Source organism: Nycticebus coucang, chromosome 2 (assembly GCF_027406575.1).
Source record: "Nycticebus coucang isolate mNycCou1 chromosome 2, mNycCou1.pri, whole genome shotgun sequence".
NCBI classification, from domain to species: Eukaryota; Metazoa; Chordata; class Mammalia; order Primates; family Lorisidae; genus Nycticebus; species Nycticebus coucang.
Window position 1 is genome coordinate 177050378 of NC_069781.1, and position 18079 is coordinate 177068456.

Consider the following 18079-nt stretch of genomic DNA (forward strand, 5'->3'; position numbering starts at 1 on the left):
TTGCTGCGCCTCAGAACATTTTAATTTTTTTTATTCATGAAGTCTCTAACTCAAAATGTTTCCCCATTTTGGCAGGTCCTAGGAAACTGATTTAGGCATGACTAATTTAGGCATGACTAAATCAGTTTAGATGAATATTCAAGGCAATCCTCCCACAGGTAATTGACTAGAGCTTGCCTATATTGACTTGCATTTAGAATCATGTTAGATTTATTTTTCTATTCCTATTAAAGAGCCAGCTTGTAGTTTCTAAAAGGTTTTGTCTTCTCTGAGCTTCTGTGAGTCCCTTTATCTTTGATTTTTCAAAAATGGGATAAATCCACAAAACAGATTCCTACTATATCAGTTTCACGTTGTTTCAGTTTTGATGTTGCCTTCTGTTGTTTTTTACAACACAGACTACTTAAATTTCTTGATGAAGCTCTGATATTCATCTGATAGATTGAGGTGAACTCCTCTGGGCTCCTTTGGGCTACTTTATGTTTTCCCAACCAGAGGAAAACTTTGACTATCACCCTATGACAAATTTTTGCTTGAGATTAAGAATGATTCTTTTACCTCTTGATAACTAAGCTCTCCTTTGCCAATAATTTCAGGTCTATGGATCACCTATTTGAAAACTACTTTTTTTTAATTTTTTTTCCAGTCATTTTTATCCTAATAATTTTTTGTTATTGAGGCTAGAATTTACCGATATTCCCTTCTGGAAGTTTCTTCTCTTTTATGTTACATACTGGGTAGACCGTTGATCTGTCCACGCCAATATTAATGGTCTATGGTCTGCGTCCTAATGAAAGTTCCCTCTATGATTACCAAAAAGTAAAAATTAAGTTAAAAGAAGTTGATAATTGGAAACAATGAGAAGACTGTGCTGAAATTTTGCTCAGGTATATACTGCATGTGGCCTATTAAGATAGCCTTCATGTTAAATACAGATATGACAAAGATCCCATTTCTCCAAACATGAAGTCTCTGAAGTTTAATCTTCTCATCTCTCAAATACAAATTATTCTATGAAGCTTGGTAAGCGTTTTCAGATCTCTTCTCATCTGAGGACATCTCCCCACAACTTGCATGAAGGGGCTTATAGAACCTCAAGGTCACAAGTAAAGTTTACATTCCTTATTACAGTGGGAATGTCCATTTGGACAAAAGTGGTCACTTGTTCCACAAAGAAATATTTAGTAGTTAGCTGCACTAATCAGATCCTCCCCCTTTGGGAATATAAAATTAGAACATAACAATATTGGGTCTTAAGTTGTAGGCATTGAGAATGTAAAGTTTGTCATGGTAAAGCCATGTTTGAATACATGCAATGAGGCAAAGAGAAAGAGAGGGGGGCGGAGAAAGAGAGTGACCCACAGAAACTGAGATGCAAAAGCTGATGTAACACAGGAAAGGGCAACTTCCTCACTTCCACCTGCCAGTTCCTGACCCTTGTGTGGCTTTGCCTATACTTTCTTTCCTTGGTTTCCATAAGACCCCAAAGTCTAAGTACCCACCTCCCTTTGATTTAATCTGTTCTTTGCCACTGAATACCTTAAGACATAAAGATAAAGGACTTTTGCATCTAATACACCTAGTAGAGTGACTCGGATCTAGGCAATACTTTAGTATCCCTTGCCATGTGCAGGTTGTCCTGTGATGTGCACACAGCAGGCAGGGTTCACATCCTGGAAAATGCCATAATCAGTATCAGTTTAAGTGGAGAGATACTATTAATAAGTTTACAGGTAGTCATTGTAGCTTAGGCATAGGGGAAAAAGCCTCCTCCAAGAATAATGCCTGACCTAAAGCTTCTATCACTTTAATGCAGTATGTATGTGTTTGCATGTATGTGAGTATACACATCCAAAAAAAAAAAAAAAAACGTTTTCAGATTCCTTAAGTCTGTGCTCATCTTATCCTTGGTCCAAACCATCATGACTGTCCTCTTGCCCCCAAATTCATGCAAATAAGTCTTCCCCTTTCTCCTTTTACTCCTATTTCTACTCCACCTCCCTTCTGTAGTCCTAAAAGAATCCAGGGGATGAAGCAACTCATTCTGGCTCTGCTGGGACAGACAGACAGAGCCATTAGAACTGGCTTTTCTGGGATAACTAGGTGATCACATGGGATGAACAACAATAAAGAGATTAAAGAAAATAGAAGTTTGACCCTGGGAAAATTGAGTCTATATTATGAGAGGCCTTGATAGTTATACTAAAGAATATGTATTCTAATTCAAAAGCAAAAAGTAACCTTTAAACTGATATTATAACCCAGATAAGCCAGGCTCCAAAGATGGTCTCCACTGAGACTCACTTTCCACTATTCATGACCTGGTACAGTTACCTTCCTTACTGAACCTGAGCTGCTCCTGTATTCACTTCCACCAATAGAATGTGGTGGAAGAGACTCTAAATTACCCTATAGGCTCTAAACTGGCTACACTGATGGAGAGACCGAATCTTGTGAGCCCATTTTCCTATCACTTTTCCCTCTCTTCCAGTCCCCCTTGGCTCTCTTAGGGTGGCTTGTACACAGTGATTGCTGGAAACAAACTGCAAAGAGCGAATGCCTAGATAGAAGAAACAGTATATTCTTGAACATTACATTTCCTTTGGAAAAGTAGATTTTCAGAGAAAAATCCATTTGCGGAAGCAGGAGTCAAACATAAACCTAAAGGAATGGATTTTCTACTTAGCATGCCAGTGGATGGATGTAACTGCCCTCACATGGCGTCTTGTCTCTAGTGATTTCCTGTCCTCCAGATGTACTGACGGTCTAAACAAAAGTGAAATAACATTGAAAATATCAACTATCTCTGTGGCCTGGCTGCTTCCTATTGGATCTGTGACTCTCCTCTCCAGAGTGAGGAGTACAGTCATTCATTCTCTCTCCCCTTTCCATCCCATATGCCCCTCCCCACAGTCTGGTATCTGTGCATGTTTCAGCTTAGCTTTTTTCACTGAGTTATCTTTGATCATTTTAATGAAGCTCTGTATATGTTAGCAACCTCAAAGGCAAAATAAAAACATAAGACCCATCTTAAACATGAGTCATAGTAGAGGAAGGATATAGTATAATGGACATCAGGGATCTCAGCACTGCACAGATCTTCACCTGCTTCCCACATCTACCTGGATGGACTTGGGCAAGTGTCACTGGCTGTTACTATCTTACTTTCGAATGAGAGTAAAAGTATCCACCAGGAAGGGTTGGTGATGAAAAGCAAATTCAATACTTCACGTCAACCCCTGAGCCATGTTCATAATCTGAGAAACTGATCATAAACGTTAACTACTATTTTAGCACAAGATTGCTGCTATTTTTTAAATGACAGATACATTTTGAAAATAATGCCATTATGAGTATGGGGGGGGGAGGGGCACAACTCAAACTGACCACCTGCAGAATATGTGACTTCAATTGGAGCTTGGAAGTCAATAAGAGAAATAAGATGTCGAAGGTGTTTATTCAAATACAATTTTACTCCTGACAAAGACTTCAACTTTGATTTACAAAAATTATAACTACAAACATTTTTGTAGTTTCTTGAGGAATTGTAACTACAAACATTCCTCTACAAGGAATGTTTCTTGATTTGAGGAAGAACTAGCATCAAACACAATGAATGAGGATCAGCCTCTCCCTGACTTTACATAGCTGCTTTAAGTAATCACGTCTTTATTATTTTCTTTTTTTTTTTTTCTAACATGCTCAAAAGTCTCTTGATCAGGGTATTGAATTACGAGACCCAAGTTCAAGTCCAGGCTGTGGCACCTGGTGATGGCAAGACTTCAAACCAGTTAGTGAACTTCTCTCAGTCTGGGATTTTTCCTTTTGCAAAATGGAGATACCACAAGTGAGATCAGAATATGAATTGAAGTATTTTTAAAAGGAGATTAGTCTGGGGGAGTAAACTGCACCATTAAAGGAAATGTTACTTGAGTCATGCAACTACCAGGGACATATGTCCCCGATCAGGTACCCCCACCCTCTGTACAGAGAGTTGGCAAGACAAAGATGGTCAACTCTGATTGATTGGTTGTGACTGCCTAGGAAATTGTTGCAAAGGATTCTAAGCATACATCCCCTTGAATGTTAGTTTTGCAGTTGATTGTTGATGTTTGCCATGAGCACAGAGGGAGATGTCACTGCCCATGTACGATCTTCCATGTCATAGAAAGGTATTCTTCCTAGGACTCATTGACTTAGAAAAGGCCACACTCTCTGGACTTGGTGTGGGAAGAAGAGTTCTGATTAGCTGGTTGACGTTCCCTCCACAAAGTGCCAAGTGGGAAGAAGAGGAAACAGCAGTTCTAAAAGAGAAACCACCATGAGAAGGCTGGGACTCTCCCTTCACTTCAAAATGCGCAAGCTCAAAGCTCTCAGCCACAGCCAGGCTCCATTCCAACAGGTGAGAGACAGACACTTGTCATGTTGCCTCCAAACTGCTCTGTCAAGTGTGATATTGAAGGGTTGACACTGAGCCAGCGCAGAAAACGTAGAAATTCATCAGCTTCGGCAGCTCAGAAAACTCCCCTGGCTGCCTGGCTCCTCTGGAGACGCTGGGTCACAGCAGCTAACAAGCTCTGACATGGAGTGACCAGTCATTCATGAGCTACCGTTCAATCCTGGGGCTCTGCAGGCCTGGCTGGTGCTGTGTTTGTTTTTCTACCCCGGGCTGAAAAAGCACACAAATGACTCCAGGTGAAAAGCTCAAAGCTTCCCCAACACGTCTGAGCAGGTTTATCTTTTGGTTTGGTTTCCTCGTTTTGCATTTCTTTCACAAAACCTACAACAAGGTGTAAAGCTAGACATTTGTTTGTAAAACAACCAAACCCTAGTGGCTGGCTGTCTGCCTTCGTTATTTTAACCCTGAGATTGACAGCAGAAGACATAATACTTCAATAAAATAAAAGTATTGTCAGCAAAAAAAAAAAAGTCTGATGACATACCCAAATGCCTTACTATGATAAACTAGTAAAAAAAAAAAAAAAAACACTGACAAAAACCAGAAACACATAAGACTGAAATTTAATCTTTTTATTTGAAATATAAATATTGTTACTATCAAGCTTGACAGTATAGAAAATGTGTGCCCTGCAGCCTTCTGACAAAACAAAATTTATATTTAAAACTTCCTGAAATAATACCTTTCATCCATAGGGTTTTGTCACATGGCAATGGCTCTGAGCCTACTGTATGGCCCTGCACCTTTAATTATTTTATGCCTAGAAGACACGTTTTAAATAGAAGAGGCGGGTTACAAAAGTTTTGACAGCTGAAGCTGATTAAAATACTGACAACATGCACTCTATAGAATTCCCTGAGGTTTTTGTCAAAGACCCATAGGAAGGTTAAAGTATTTTTACCCACCAGCATGAAACATTTACTTGCCTGCCCTTTGCCAGAGAGACGTTCAACAAAAATTCCCTTTCTCAAATGTTGGAAGGCCACAGACTGGAAAACCAGTCAGCAGGTTGAGTTTGCTAATCTGTTCCCAGTTAACAAAGCACAAGGCTTCTTTCCAAGGTCACCTATTTCATCTCATGTGCTCAGGAGAAGAAAAGCTGGATGGCCTGTTTATTTATTTATTAGTCTCTTTTATAAGGGTGTTATCAACTGGGCTAGTATCCTGGATTACAGCTTATCCAGTCCCCATTTTGTTTCTTATTAGGGAGTGTGACTTTCACAGCCCCGTGTGGAAACCTCGGCTCTACCAATCCAGGCACTCAACTTGCCCAGTGCCCAGGCTGCTGAGCCTGCAGACAGTGTGGTAGACAAGCCATGAATCTGAAGATGATTTCTGAAGGCAGGAAGACTCTTGATGTCTGAGTCCTGAACTGTAGAGTCAACCCTCATGCGCTGTTTGAGTCCTGTGTCCCTTCAGTCATACAATAGACTGACAGCTGTGGAATACCTATTGATTCCCATCTAAAAAACATGGCCGATATATGTACACCATGGAATATTATGCAGCCTTAAAAAAGATGGAGACTTTACCTCTTTCATGTTTACATGGATACAGCTGGAACATAGTCTTCTTAGCAAAGTATCTCAAGAATGGAAGAAAAAGTATCCAATGTACTCAGGCCTACTATGAAACCAATATATAAGCACCCACACTTCCACACGAAATCTATAACCCAACTACAGCCCAAGATGAAGGGGAAAGAGGAAGGGGAGGGGACTGGGGAAGAGGGGAGGGGGGAAGATGGGTGGAGGGAGGGTGATTGGTGGGACCATACCTATGGTGCATTTTACAAGGGTACATGTCAAATCTACTAAGTATAGAGTATAAATGTCTTAACACAACAATTAATAAAGTGCGGCGAAGGCTATGTTAACCAGCTTGATGAAAGTATTTCAAATTGTATATAAAACCAGCACATTGTACCCCATAAATGCATTAATGTACACATCTATGATTTAATAAAAAGAAAAAATAGAAAAAAGAAAGAAATAAAAACCATAGCCCAAGAGAAAAACACAAACATATACATCTGGGGCCATACCCAGCAAGAGGAAAAAGTTCTGGGGTGGGACCAGCTCCATAGCCACTCACAAAACTGGTGTGACCTCTGAGTGATCTATGAAGGCTCAGAAAAGGTGACCTGGGACAGGACTTTTTACCACCATTTCAAGATGTCACCCACAGCCTCAGTAACCTGCTGTCCTCACTACAGTTCAAAGAATCAGATTCTGTCCACAGACACCACACATCAACCCCCAAACCTGTAGGTTCTCAGCAAACTCACTAACAGTTGGTTGTAAGTCTTTTGACATGGAGCAATGGTCACTCTTAGAACTTTTCCAAGAGCTGGATGAAAACAATGTGCATGGAGACTCTGCACAGAATGTGCTGGGCTCTGTGATGTTCTAGCTCAAGAACTTAAACAAGGAATTCTTTTGAGGCCTGGCACTCTCCACAGATCCTCATAATCGAAGGACACCGTGCAGTTTTAGGTTCCTCGATGCATTTTCCATATCCAGTGGCAGAGTTAGACCACTGGGAGAGAAATGCTACAAAACATTCGGTAATAAATACCTTGGATATTTACCCCAACACCACCCAGGAAGCTGACACTGCATTACTCTGCAGGATCCAATTCAAAAGTGGTGCCCTCCCCCAGATCCTCACAATCCCCCTTTCACCCCAGGTACAATAGAAGTCCCCACTCTGTTGTATAAGTCTATCGCTCATGCACTGTTATGTAATAATGAAGATGATGATGGACAGTGTAGCCACTTGGCATTTGCAAGGTGCTAAATCACAAGCCACAACCTTTCTGTCCATATTATTATTTAATCCTGAAAACCACCCTGTGAGATGGGCCTTATTCTCCCCATTAGCTGATGTGGAAACAAAGACTCAGGTCAAGTGAATAAACCGGGAAAGTCACATGGTTTGGTCTGTACACGGGACACAGCCAGGCGTCTCACAGTGGGGGAGTTTTTCTATCTTCACTGCTCTCCACAAAATGCCTGGTTCACAGCAGATGTTGAGAAAGTGTTCAGTAAATAAGGAAATAGTCCTTGTGCGGCTGGGATATTCACTCCAATCTTCTCCTCTCAGCATGTTTACTCTTGGTTTTCTTCATGAACGAATCATCCAGAAAAACTAAATTTGAAAGAAATTAATTTTCCCCTCCATTTAGGACTATGGATTTTGTGAGGCCCCTTCTTTAAAAAAAATATCACGGCACATTCCAAGATGGTGACAACAGCGTTAAACCTCAGATGAGTCCTTTCAGCACAAGGCCCTGTGTGGCTGCCTGGGTCATACACACACACACACACACACACACACATTTCAGTCCTGCTTCCATTCAAAGTCTGAGATACTGGGGCAAGGGCCTTTCACATGGAGTTAACAGGAGTCCTCAACTGAGTCATCTCATTCCCATACTGTGTTGTCTCTGACCAAAAATAACTTCTATACTGAGGGCCCAAGAGAAAACGACCATGCTGCCCTACACACTATGTTCAAACAAACATGGTCTTGACCTTGAAGAGAAGTCCCTAGGTACCTCCAAAAATGGATGAGGGTGAGCCCTAAAGACAGTGGGGGCCACCAAGTTGGTAGACATTACCATCCGAGTTTCAAGGGATCTCTAGGGGTTCAGTTATCATTTAAAAGATGTGATATGTTTTAAAGACCCAGCTGCCCACAGCAAAACTGATGGTGGAAATTTTGAACATGTTGTCTGTCTGAGATACAATGATGTTGGCCAGTCTCTTGCTTGTGGTTTTGATTTCTGCTTGAGGGCTTAATAACAAAAACTTGGCCTCCACAGGCTGTGTGAAGTGGGACAGAGACTTGAACTTCATCCAAAAGTCACATGAGCAACTATCGCCTCCCAGGGGAGCCATCAAACAAAGGAAAGCCAGAAAAGAAAGGGAATAAAAAGGACCATGAAAACCTCCCAGTGCCATGGATTTGAGGCTGCATTTATCCCCTGTACGCTTTCTCTGCACTGGGCAAAGTTCAGCCCGTGGGGGAGAGAGACATGACGATGTCCCTGCTGCCCGATCCCCACTACCCCTCCCGTTCTGAGAAATCAGATCCCTCGCATGCTTGTATCCTGTTAATCTGCCAAGGCTGCCTTCACACCCTACAAAGGACATTACAAAAATTGTGCTTTAAAGTCACTCTTAATTCAACCAATTCTGGGGATTTTTAATTCAAGCAGTATTATGGAATGAGCACTAGATGACTCCGACACATCGTGAATATTGACTTTTTTGTTTTTACTGTGAAATGTGAAATCTCTAAAACAGTAAGATGCAAAGGGCAGAGTTGAGTCAGAGGGACAGTGGATTACATGCTGGGTGAGGAACAAACACCTGTCCGAGTAAGAAGGTGTATGTCACAAAACAGATTTCTAATTACAAACTGTGCCTGGCGAAGCACAAGAAGACGTTTGATTTCACATTCCCAGTTGGTCATAAGGGGTTTTGTCTGATGTTAGACTCCAGGAAATTAATCCTTATTTCACATCATCCTATACACATTTTCCAGTGTCAGTTCATCTTGTCCTTGACCTCTACGGCTCAAGACTTACACAGTTTGCTCAGCATCAGACAGCTCCTGAGTGAGAAATGCACTGAGTTCAGTCTATTGCAAAACAAAGGCACTTCTCTCTCCCCAGATTCACCCTGAAGACTTCTGCCCAGAATGTCACCAGCCCAGTCCATAAGTCACAAAGGAGGTCACGCACCACAGGAGAGTTCCTGACCCCCTCCTCATCAGTACCTTCCCAGGAAGCAGCCCCAGTTTTATCTCCTCATTGTCTGCAGTTTATCTGAAGCCTCCTGTGTAGGAAATCCCAGTCGATGCCTCAGATAATTCATACACTGCCCCGCATTTGCTTTGTCTTATCTCTTTTCATCTGAAACATGATCATTATTTTGCTTTTAGCTCCAATTATAAAGAAAGATGAACAAGGAACTGAATACAAGGTACAAGATGGGTAAGTGAGCAGAGAGGCCCCTTTACTGTAATTGGACTTTGAGGTCTTTAATGATTTTGGTCTAACTTAGAATAACGAGGTGAGGGGAGCTGTCTGGGGGATTTGCTCTCTGAAGGCTCAGCTAGTCCTGGAGGCACAGGAGGACTAGTTAGCTTTGAGAATGCTCCGGCTTGCTAAGTAAGGGGCTGGGGAAGGCTCGATGTAGGGTGACCGCCCTGTTTTCCAGTGCTTGGCTTTGTGTTGGTTTTGGCTCTAGGAGTTCCACATCCCAGGAAACCCTCTGATCCCAGGCAAACTGGAACAGCGAGTCTCCCTAATCAGGCTGGGGTGAAGAAGGCAGATGAGGAAGGGGAGGGAAATGACCCTGAGTGTCATTTCAGCACAACACACGTGTCCCTAATAACTATTGTGTGTCCAATCCTGTAGAAAGACAACCCACTCTTGACTGTCTCAAAATTCAACTTGATATATATATTGTTTGAAGTATGTCAGGTTCATTCTTTTTGGTTTCTTGTCCTGAAGGTTCTTTTTTTAAAGGTCACTTTTCACCTATTCTTTGTGGGGAAAAAAATGCATCTAGGAAAACATAGTTCAAGGACTGTATATAAGATAATAAAAGTCATTCTCAGTATTTATTAAAGTTTGGGAAGTACAAAGTAAAAAAAAAAATTCAACTCAATAGGGACAACAGATACTTTCTGCAAAACTGCAAAGCAATATGGCTTATAAGTTAAGAAATGCAAAATCAAGTGTCTAGGTTAAGGGCGGGGCGGGTGTCATCTACAGCTGTGGATATTGAAAAAACAGACTTCCACTTGGCAGAGTAATGTAATCTGTGCTTTCAGAAATAACTGAGTCTTGGGACAAAAGGGACACTGGGGTGGGCGTGGGGGGTCACCCAGAGTAGAAGGAACTGTATAGGAAAAGAGCTGGAGATGGGAAAGAAATCAGACCTGTTGGAGTAAACACTTTTGGGATGAAACCTGGAAGAAGAGGCTAGATGGGGGCCAGCAAGCATTTTCTATGAAGACTCAGGTAATAAATATTTGCAGGATTACAGGGGTACACAGCGACTGTGTCACAACCACTTTTCACCTGTGGATATGCAAAGGCAGCTATGAACAACATGTAAACAATAGACACTATCGCTAGGTTCCAATAAAACTTTTTACAAACACGGATGCGGGGCCAGATTTTGGCCCACAGGCCATCATTTGCCAATCTCTAACATAGAAGAAAAACAAAATAGGCTGCAAATCATGTTGTGCTTAAAATGGCTTGCTAAAGAATGCACTCTATAAACATCAGGGGCCAGGGAAGATAGGAAAGGGATACATTTTCATTTGATCTTTTGAGGAAATTATAAGGAATGGGAATTTTTTTCAGTATAAGCATTCTTCTCTTTTAAAAGCAATAACCAATAATACATCAAGTGGTTACTTTGTTCCAAAGGTTTCCTCTGCATGGTTGGTCAGTGTCTTTCCCTTTCCTGATATTCTCAAGGGAGGGAGCGGGATAATCGACTCTCTTGCTACTTTCAGTACAACCAGAGTTGGCTTTGCTGCTCATCCAAAGGGGTGCAGGTCTCAGAGGGGCAGTGGGCCCCTCATGGATACCTGCCATGTAGGTGATATGAGAAGCACCCAGGAGCACCCTAGGGCTTCAGGTCTGCAAGAACTCAAAGAAGGCTTGGCCACCAGAGTTTGAAATCAACTAAAACTAGCAAATACGAGAAAGACTGAGACAGACCACGATGTGCCTGAGCCCTTCTGAGACACCATCTACTAACTGATGGCCACTTGTGACTTTATAGTTTTCAGGTTTGAGCTATTACCAAGATGGCCCCATGAACCTCATATTACACGTCTTTGAGTGAACACACATCCACATTTCTGATGTGTATATATTCCTTAGATGTGTTTTATACCAGAAAGTTTGCATGTCTATGCCAATTACCCATTTATTGATAAAATAAATGCACTGTTCCCTAACTGGCTGCCTGCCCCTTTTACCAGAATTCCTAAACATGTAAATCCAAGACCCACCCAAATTTCAATGAGGCAGAAGCAGAGATGTTCAGAGGGGCACAGGATTACAAATTAGTGAAGCGGTGGGCAAGATTCAGAGGAAAATGTACCTCCAACCTGGGTCAGAAACTCCAGCTCATTGTTACTTTATTGTGCTTTAACACTAAATATCCTTGTGAATCACTCCCCTTAAGCTATTCCCCTATTTTCCCTGCATAGTCCCTTAAATAGAAATAAATTGCAACATTAGTTAACACATTGCATCATGTGAATTTTAAACACCACAACTTGGGGGGAAATAAAGTTTTATTAGGAGTCAGGTTATAAATCTGCATGAGATAAAGAGTGGATATTTTTGGAAAGTACTGGCTATTTGAGCTACTGAAAGAAAATCAGTTTCTTTGAATTCTCCTAATGCCACTGTGGCTTTCTCCAATGCTGCTGCCAGTATTTCAGAGCCTTGTTTGTGACACAAAGCAAGGGTATTGTGAATCTGACTACAGAAGTGAGGAGGTGGGAAGATTTGGCAGGGAGCGTTGGAGCTTGAATAAGTTGAAGTTAAAGTCAACTGCAAAATGTAAAAGAGAAAGAAAGAAAGAAGGAAGGAAGGAAAGAAAGAATTCTCAAAGGCAATTGAAGCTGAATTTGGAGAAACCTATTGTATATATTTTCTCACATTCAATCTTTGAAAATCTTAAAAGTCACTGAATATTTTCAGTATAAGGACAGCATGAATTTTACTCATGTATCAGTAGATAGTGTGTTGGAACAGGAAGAACATGAAATTCAATGTTCATTAAGCCTTGTTATAATTTGTGAACTTGAGTAAGTTTCTCAACTTTTCTGAACAGGGTCACCATGTACAGTTGTATAGGTTTCTCACCGCAAAAATTTGTCCAGCTGAGAAGGCAACTCTTTTTTTTTTTTTTTTGGCAGTTTTTGGCCAGGGCTGGGTTTGAACCCTGCCACCTCTGCTATATGGGGTCAGTGTCCTACTCCTTTGAGCCACAGACGCCACCCAAGGCAACTCTTTCCTTTGCCCCACTCAACAAGTCATGGAACTATGTCTACCAGGTGTCTCATTTGCAAAATCTCACTGTCTAGGCTTGTGGTAGTCCTGACCCTGAGCCTCAGTTTCTCCACCTACGAAATAAAGATAACTTCATGGAATTGCTAGGGGAATTTCAAAAACATCACACAAGCAAAAGCTATGACGCACTGCCTGACACCTCACCCATGATTATTTGCCAAAGTTTTTACCTTTCAAAAGTAATCTAAGAACGGAATACGCCCCAAGAGTTGCCGCAGTTTTGATCTCCTACCTTGAAGAGTCTCCCGCCACATCTGGCTGACGACAAAGTCCCTTTGAAGTCATTTGGGCAGGAATCTGATGCCAGGTGGTTGGGCTTACATCCAGGGCAACCAGCTCATACTGCTGACTACTTGTCCTGCATGTAAAAATAAAACAAGGGTCAAATACAGTGCTCACCTGGTCAACCAGTTGTGCCCACTGTTATGATCACTCATTCATGTGACAGACATTTATTGAGTGCCTGGTGTATGCAGCTCTTGTCCTGGTGCTGGGAAACGTAGCAGTGGATCAGGCAGGGAAGACATCCTTTGTGGGGGTTAAAATGTAAAGGAAGCTTTTCTCTGTACAGATTCATTCTTACATAAAGCCTCTGCTTTTATTGTCATTTTCTTATTAAAAGCAATATGATGAATGTCACAAGAATTAGGGGGACTAGAAAAAATGTGATTAACCACATAGCACATTATCACCATATCTGCAGACACAAAGACAGCTGTTATATGACAGTACTTATCAGAGAAGATTCATTTAAATCAAGAAACAAATCATAAATGATCAACAAAGGCGGCCTTGTGGTCCTATCGAGAAAGATAATCCTCATGCATAAGAACTAAGTCTGAGTTTCCCCGAAACACCCAAACGTATGCTTTAGGTCAATGTCTATTCAATGGATTGGATCCCACTCAATCGGATTCAGTGACAATCATTGAACCATTATAAGGATTGATATGACACAACCGTATCAGCTCAACTATTCAAGTTACTAATCTTTTTTTTGGTCATGACAACTAATTTGATTAAAATACTTGAGCATAGAAGTAACCTCTATGATTAAACAAAGAGGAAAGTATACAGGATGTGGAAAAGCAAAACAGGAAAAAAACTTGATTATGCCTAAGGCTTGACCGTGAGCCTGAGCATTGCTTTCTTTGACCAGATAGAAACGTCAAACACATCGCACGAGTTAAAGCTATGACACACTGCCCAGCGGTAAAAACTTTGGCAAACCATTATGGGTGAGGCACTGGGTATGAGTGTGGCATTCTCTTGTCCATGGGGCAATTTGCTAACCAATAGGGGAGTCCCCCAGGGTGTACCGAACAGAGCTGCCATTCCCTGTTTAGTGTGAAAGGACCCCACACACAAAGAGAAGAGATTGCCGGAAGCTGGGAAACGGAGGTAAAATTTAAAACTAGAAATAAGAGAACTCAGTGCAAATAGAAGGATGAGATAGAAATTGTGTAGAGAATCCCTGTGATACGAAGGCCAAGAGGAAGCATAAGAGACTAGCGGATCACAAGAGAGTGATCTGGGTCTGTTGTAATTTCGCATCTGATGCATGTCTTGACATCTGCCCTGAGATTGGTTTCGTGGTTCTCCGTGATTGATGGGGGAGATTTGAGATGGGAAGGTTTAAAAGGGATGAATTATGTTGTACAAAACCAACAGCGCAACACCCCACTCACAGGGTGGGAGTATGAGTAAAAGTGATGAACGTTAATAGAAAAATAAAATACGTACGATGAGAGTAGGCATGTTTGCCTTATAATGCATTAACCCTCACTTGGTGCCAGTCTTTTTAACATATGTAAATACTTGGGGTGCTTTTCCTTTATCTAATAATTAAAGAGTTGAACTTTTGAAGTAAAATTGGCAAGGAGAGTGAGATTGGCGATTATAATCAAGGTGGCACAAGGACTTTATCTGTAGACTATTTTTTGCAATGATTATTTATAGAGTGAATGCATTTGTAATTTAAAAGTACTAATTAAAAATGATTCCTGTGCTTGTTTTTTTTAATTTACTTGAGATTCAAACACATACCATAATATTGGCAGTATTTTTGCTATAGTTATGCAAGTTTTTTTTTATTATTATTAAATCTTGGCTGTATACATTAATGCAATCTTGGGCACCATGCACTGGTTTTATATACAACTTGAAATATTTTCATCAAACTGGTTAACACAGCCTTCCTGGCATTTTCTTAGTTACTGTGTTCAGACATTCATATTCTACATTTAGTAAGTTTCACATGTACCCTTGTAGGATGCACCGTAGGTGTGGTCCCACCGATCACCCTCCCACCACCCATCCTCCCCTGTCCCCTCCTCTCCCTTTCCCCATACTCTTAGGTTACAATCGGGTTACATCTTTCATATGAAAGCTATAAATTAGTTTCATAGTAGGGCTGAGCACATTGGATATTTTTTCTTCCATTCTTGAGATACTTTGATAACAATATGTTCCAGCTCCATCCACGTAAACATGAAAGAGGTAAAGTCTCCATCTTTAAGGCTGCATAATGGTTATGCAACTTTTAACTCACACACAGATTCACATAATTATGACCACGATCAAGATACAGGACAGCTCTGCCACCTCCCATAAAAAGCCTTTGTAACCTTCCTTTGCAACCATCCACTCCTCTCAACGCCAACAGTTGGCAACCATTGGTTTATTCTCTGGCACTACAGTTTTGACTCTTCAAGAATGCCCTATACTTGGAATACAATTTAACTTTTGGAAACTGTCTTCTTAGTCAGTGTGATGCCTCTTAGATTCATCAAAGTTACTGTGCACATCAACAGCGCATTCCTTTTATTCCTGAGAGTACTCCAGTGGAAGGAGGCATCACACTTTACCGATACACCCCACTGGAAGACATTTGCTTTATTTCCCATTTTTAGCAATTAGGAGCAATTACAATATTTTAAATATTCATGTGCAGGATTATTTTTAATGTAAGTTTTTCTTTCTCCAAGGTAAATATCCAGAAGTGGGTTTGCTAGATAACAGATAAGTGTGTGTTTAACTTTATGAAAATCTACCAACATTTTTCCAGAATGACTGTACCATTTTCGGCTCCCACCAACAGCCTACAAGAGTTCCAGCTATCCAGCATTCTTATCAATACTTTCTACTGTCAGAGATTTTTTTCAGTGGTATCTCACTATGGCTTTAATTTGCACTTCCCTAATTGCTAATGATTCGAAATCTTTTCATAAGCTAATTTTCATCTATATTTCCTCTTTGGTCATGCATCTGTTCAAGTTTTTTTTCCCATTTCTTAAGTCAAATGTTTGCTTTCTTACCATTGAATTTTGATATTTCTTTACATATTCTGTATATAAATCCTTTGCTGTATATGTGATAGATATTTTCTCTAGTCTGTAGCTTTCCTATTCATTTTTATAGCAATGTCTTTCATAGAAGAAACATTTTTAATTTCAAAGTCCAATTAAAAATGCTCTTTTTAAAATAAATTCTACTTTTTATATTTTGTTTCGGAACTCTTTTCACAACTCCAGATGACACCTATTTTCTATGTTTTTATTTTTAAAGTTCTCTTGTTTCACATTCTACTTTTCAATCTATCATACAATTTAAGTTAATTTTGCATACAGTGTGAAGTTTAGGTTGAAGTTCTTTTTTCATATATAAATTTCCAATTTTCCAATACCATTTATTTTGAAGAATACCATTTCTCTATTGAAATGCCTTTAAATTTTTTTTTCAAAAATAAATTTTCTATATTTGTGTACATCTATTTAAAACTTTGTTGCGTTTGAGTTATATGTCTCTCTTTCAACTAATACAACACTGTCTTGGTTACTGTAGATACAGGAAATACTACAAGTGGGTAGTGTGATTTCTCCAACTTTATTTTTCTTTTATATAATTGTTGTGGTTGTTCCAGTTTCCTGGCCTTTCAATATAAATTTTAGAATCAAATTGTCTCTATCTACCAAAAAATCCTGTTGCGATGTTAATTAGAAGTGCATTAAACTATACGTCAATTGAGGGAGAATTGACATTGTACTATATTGAGTCTTCCAATCCATAATCATTATATACCTTTCCATTTATTTAGGTCTTTTATTTCTTTTATCGGAACTTTGTAGTTTTCAGCATATAAATCCCATATATAACTTATAGACTTATATCTAAGTATGTCATCCTTTATGAGATAGTCTGGATAGTATTATTTTTCTTTTTAAATTTTGGCTTCAATTTGTCCTTGCTAGTATATAGAAATACAGTGGGGTTTTGTATGTTAACTAAACTAACTGGTCAGGTCAGTACTAAGAGTTGATATTTTTGTTGCTGTGATAGATTCACTGAGACTTTCTACAAATCCACTTGTGTAATCTGTGAACAGAAATTCTTTCTTTCCAAGTGGTGTGAATTTTATTTTTATTTTATTTATTTTTATTTATTTTTACCTTATTGTACTATCTAGGACTTCAACAGCAATGTTGAATAGAAGTCCTAAGATTGGATCTCTCCCTTTTTTCCCAAATCTTAGGGGGAAAATAGTCAGTCTTTCCTAAATTAAGTATAATGCTATCCACATGTATGCATTGGAAACTTCATTAGGCAATATTATATTTTTCCTTGCAATCATCAACCGTATTTAAAAACTTAAGGGGATAATAATTCACTACCTTATTTACCCAGATATTTATCATTTTAATTGCTTCCTTCATTTCTGATGTTCCAAAACTCCACCTGATATCACTTCCTTCTGACTGAAGAGCTTTCTTAGCAATTGGTCTAGAACAGGTCTGATGGCAACAAATCCTCCCAGTTTGCTTCATGGGAGAATGTTAAGATGACCAACTGTCCTGGTTTGCCTAGTTTTAGTGTCTAGCACTCAAAGTCCGACATCCTAGGAAACTCCTCAGTCTAGGTAAACCCGGATGACTTGCCCCATAATTTTATTAATTTTATTAATAAAATTTTAATTTTAATTTTATTCCAGAGGATATCTTCAGAGGTTTTACAATTCTGGGAAAATAATTCTTTTCTTTCATCCCTTTAAAAGTGTTTCACTTTGGCCGAGTGGCTCGTGCCTATAATCCTAACATTCTGGAAGGCCAAGGCAGGTGGATCACCAGAACTCAGCCTAAGCAACAGTGAGACCCTGTCTCTACCCAAAATAGAAAAACTAGCTAGGTGTGGTTGTGGGCATCCGTAATCCCAGCTATTCAAGAGGCTGAGGCAAGAGGATCACTGGAGCTCAAGAATTTGAGGTTGCTGTGAGCTATGATGCCACAGCACTCTACCCAGGGCAACAGAGGTAAATTCTGAGCAAAAAGGAAAAGAAAGTTCCACTTCCCCTGGTTTCCATGGTTTGGGAGAAGAAAACCAGAGTCACTCATATTATTATTTCCTTGTGGGTAAAATAATGCTTTCCTCTGGTTATATTCATAATTTTTTTCTTTTATCTTTAGATTTCAATTGCTTGATTATAATATATCTGCAAGGTATTTCAC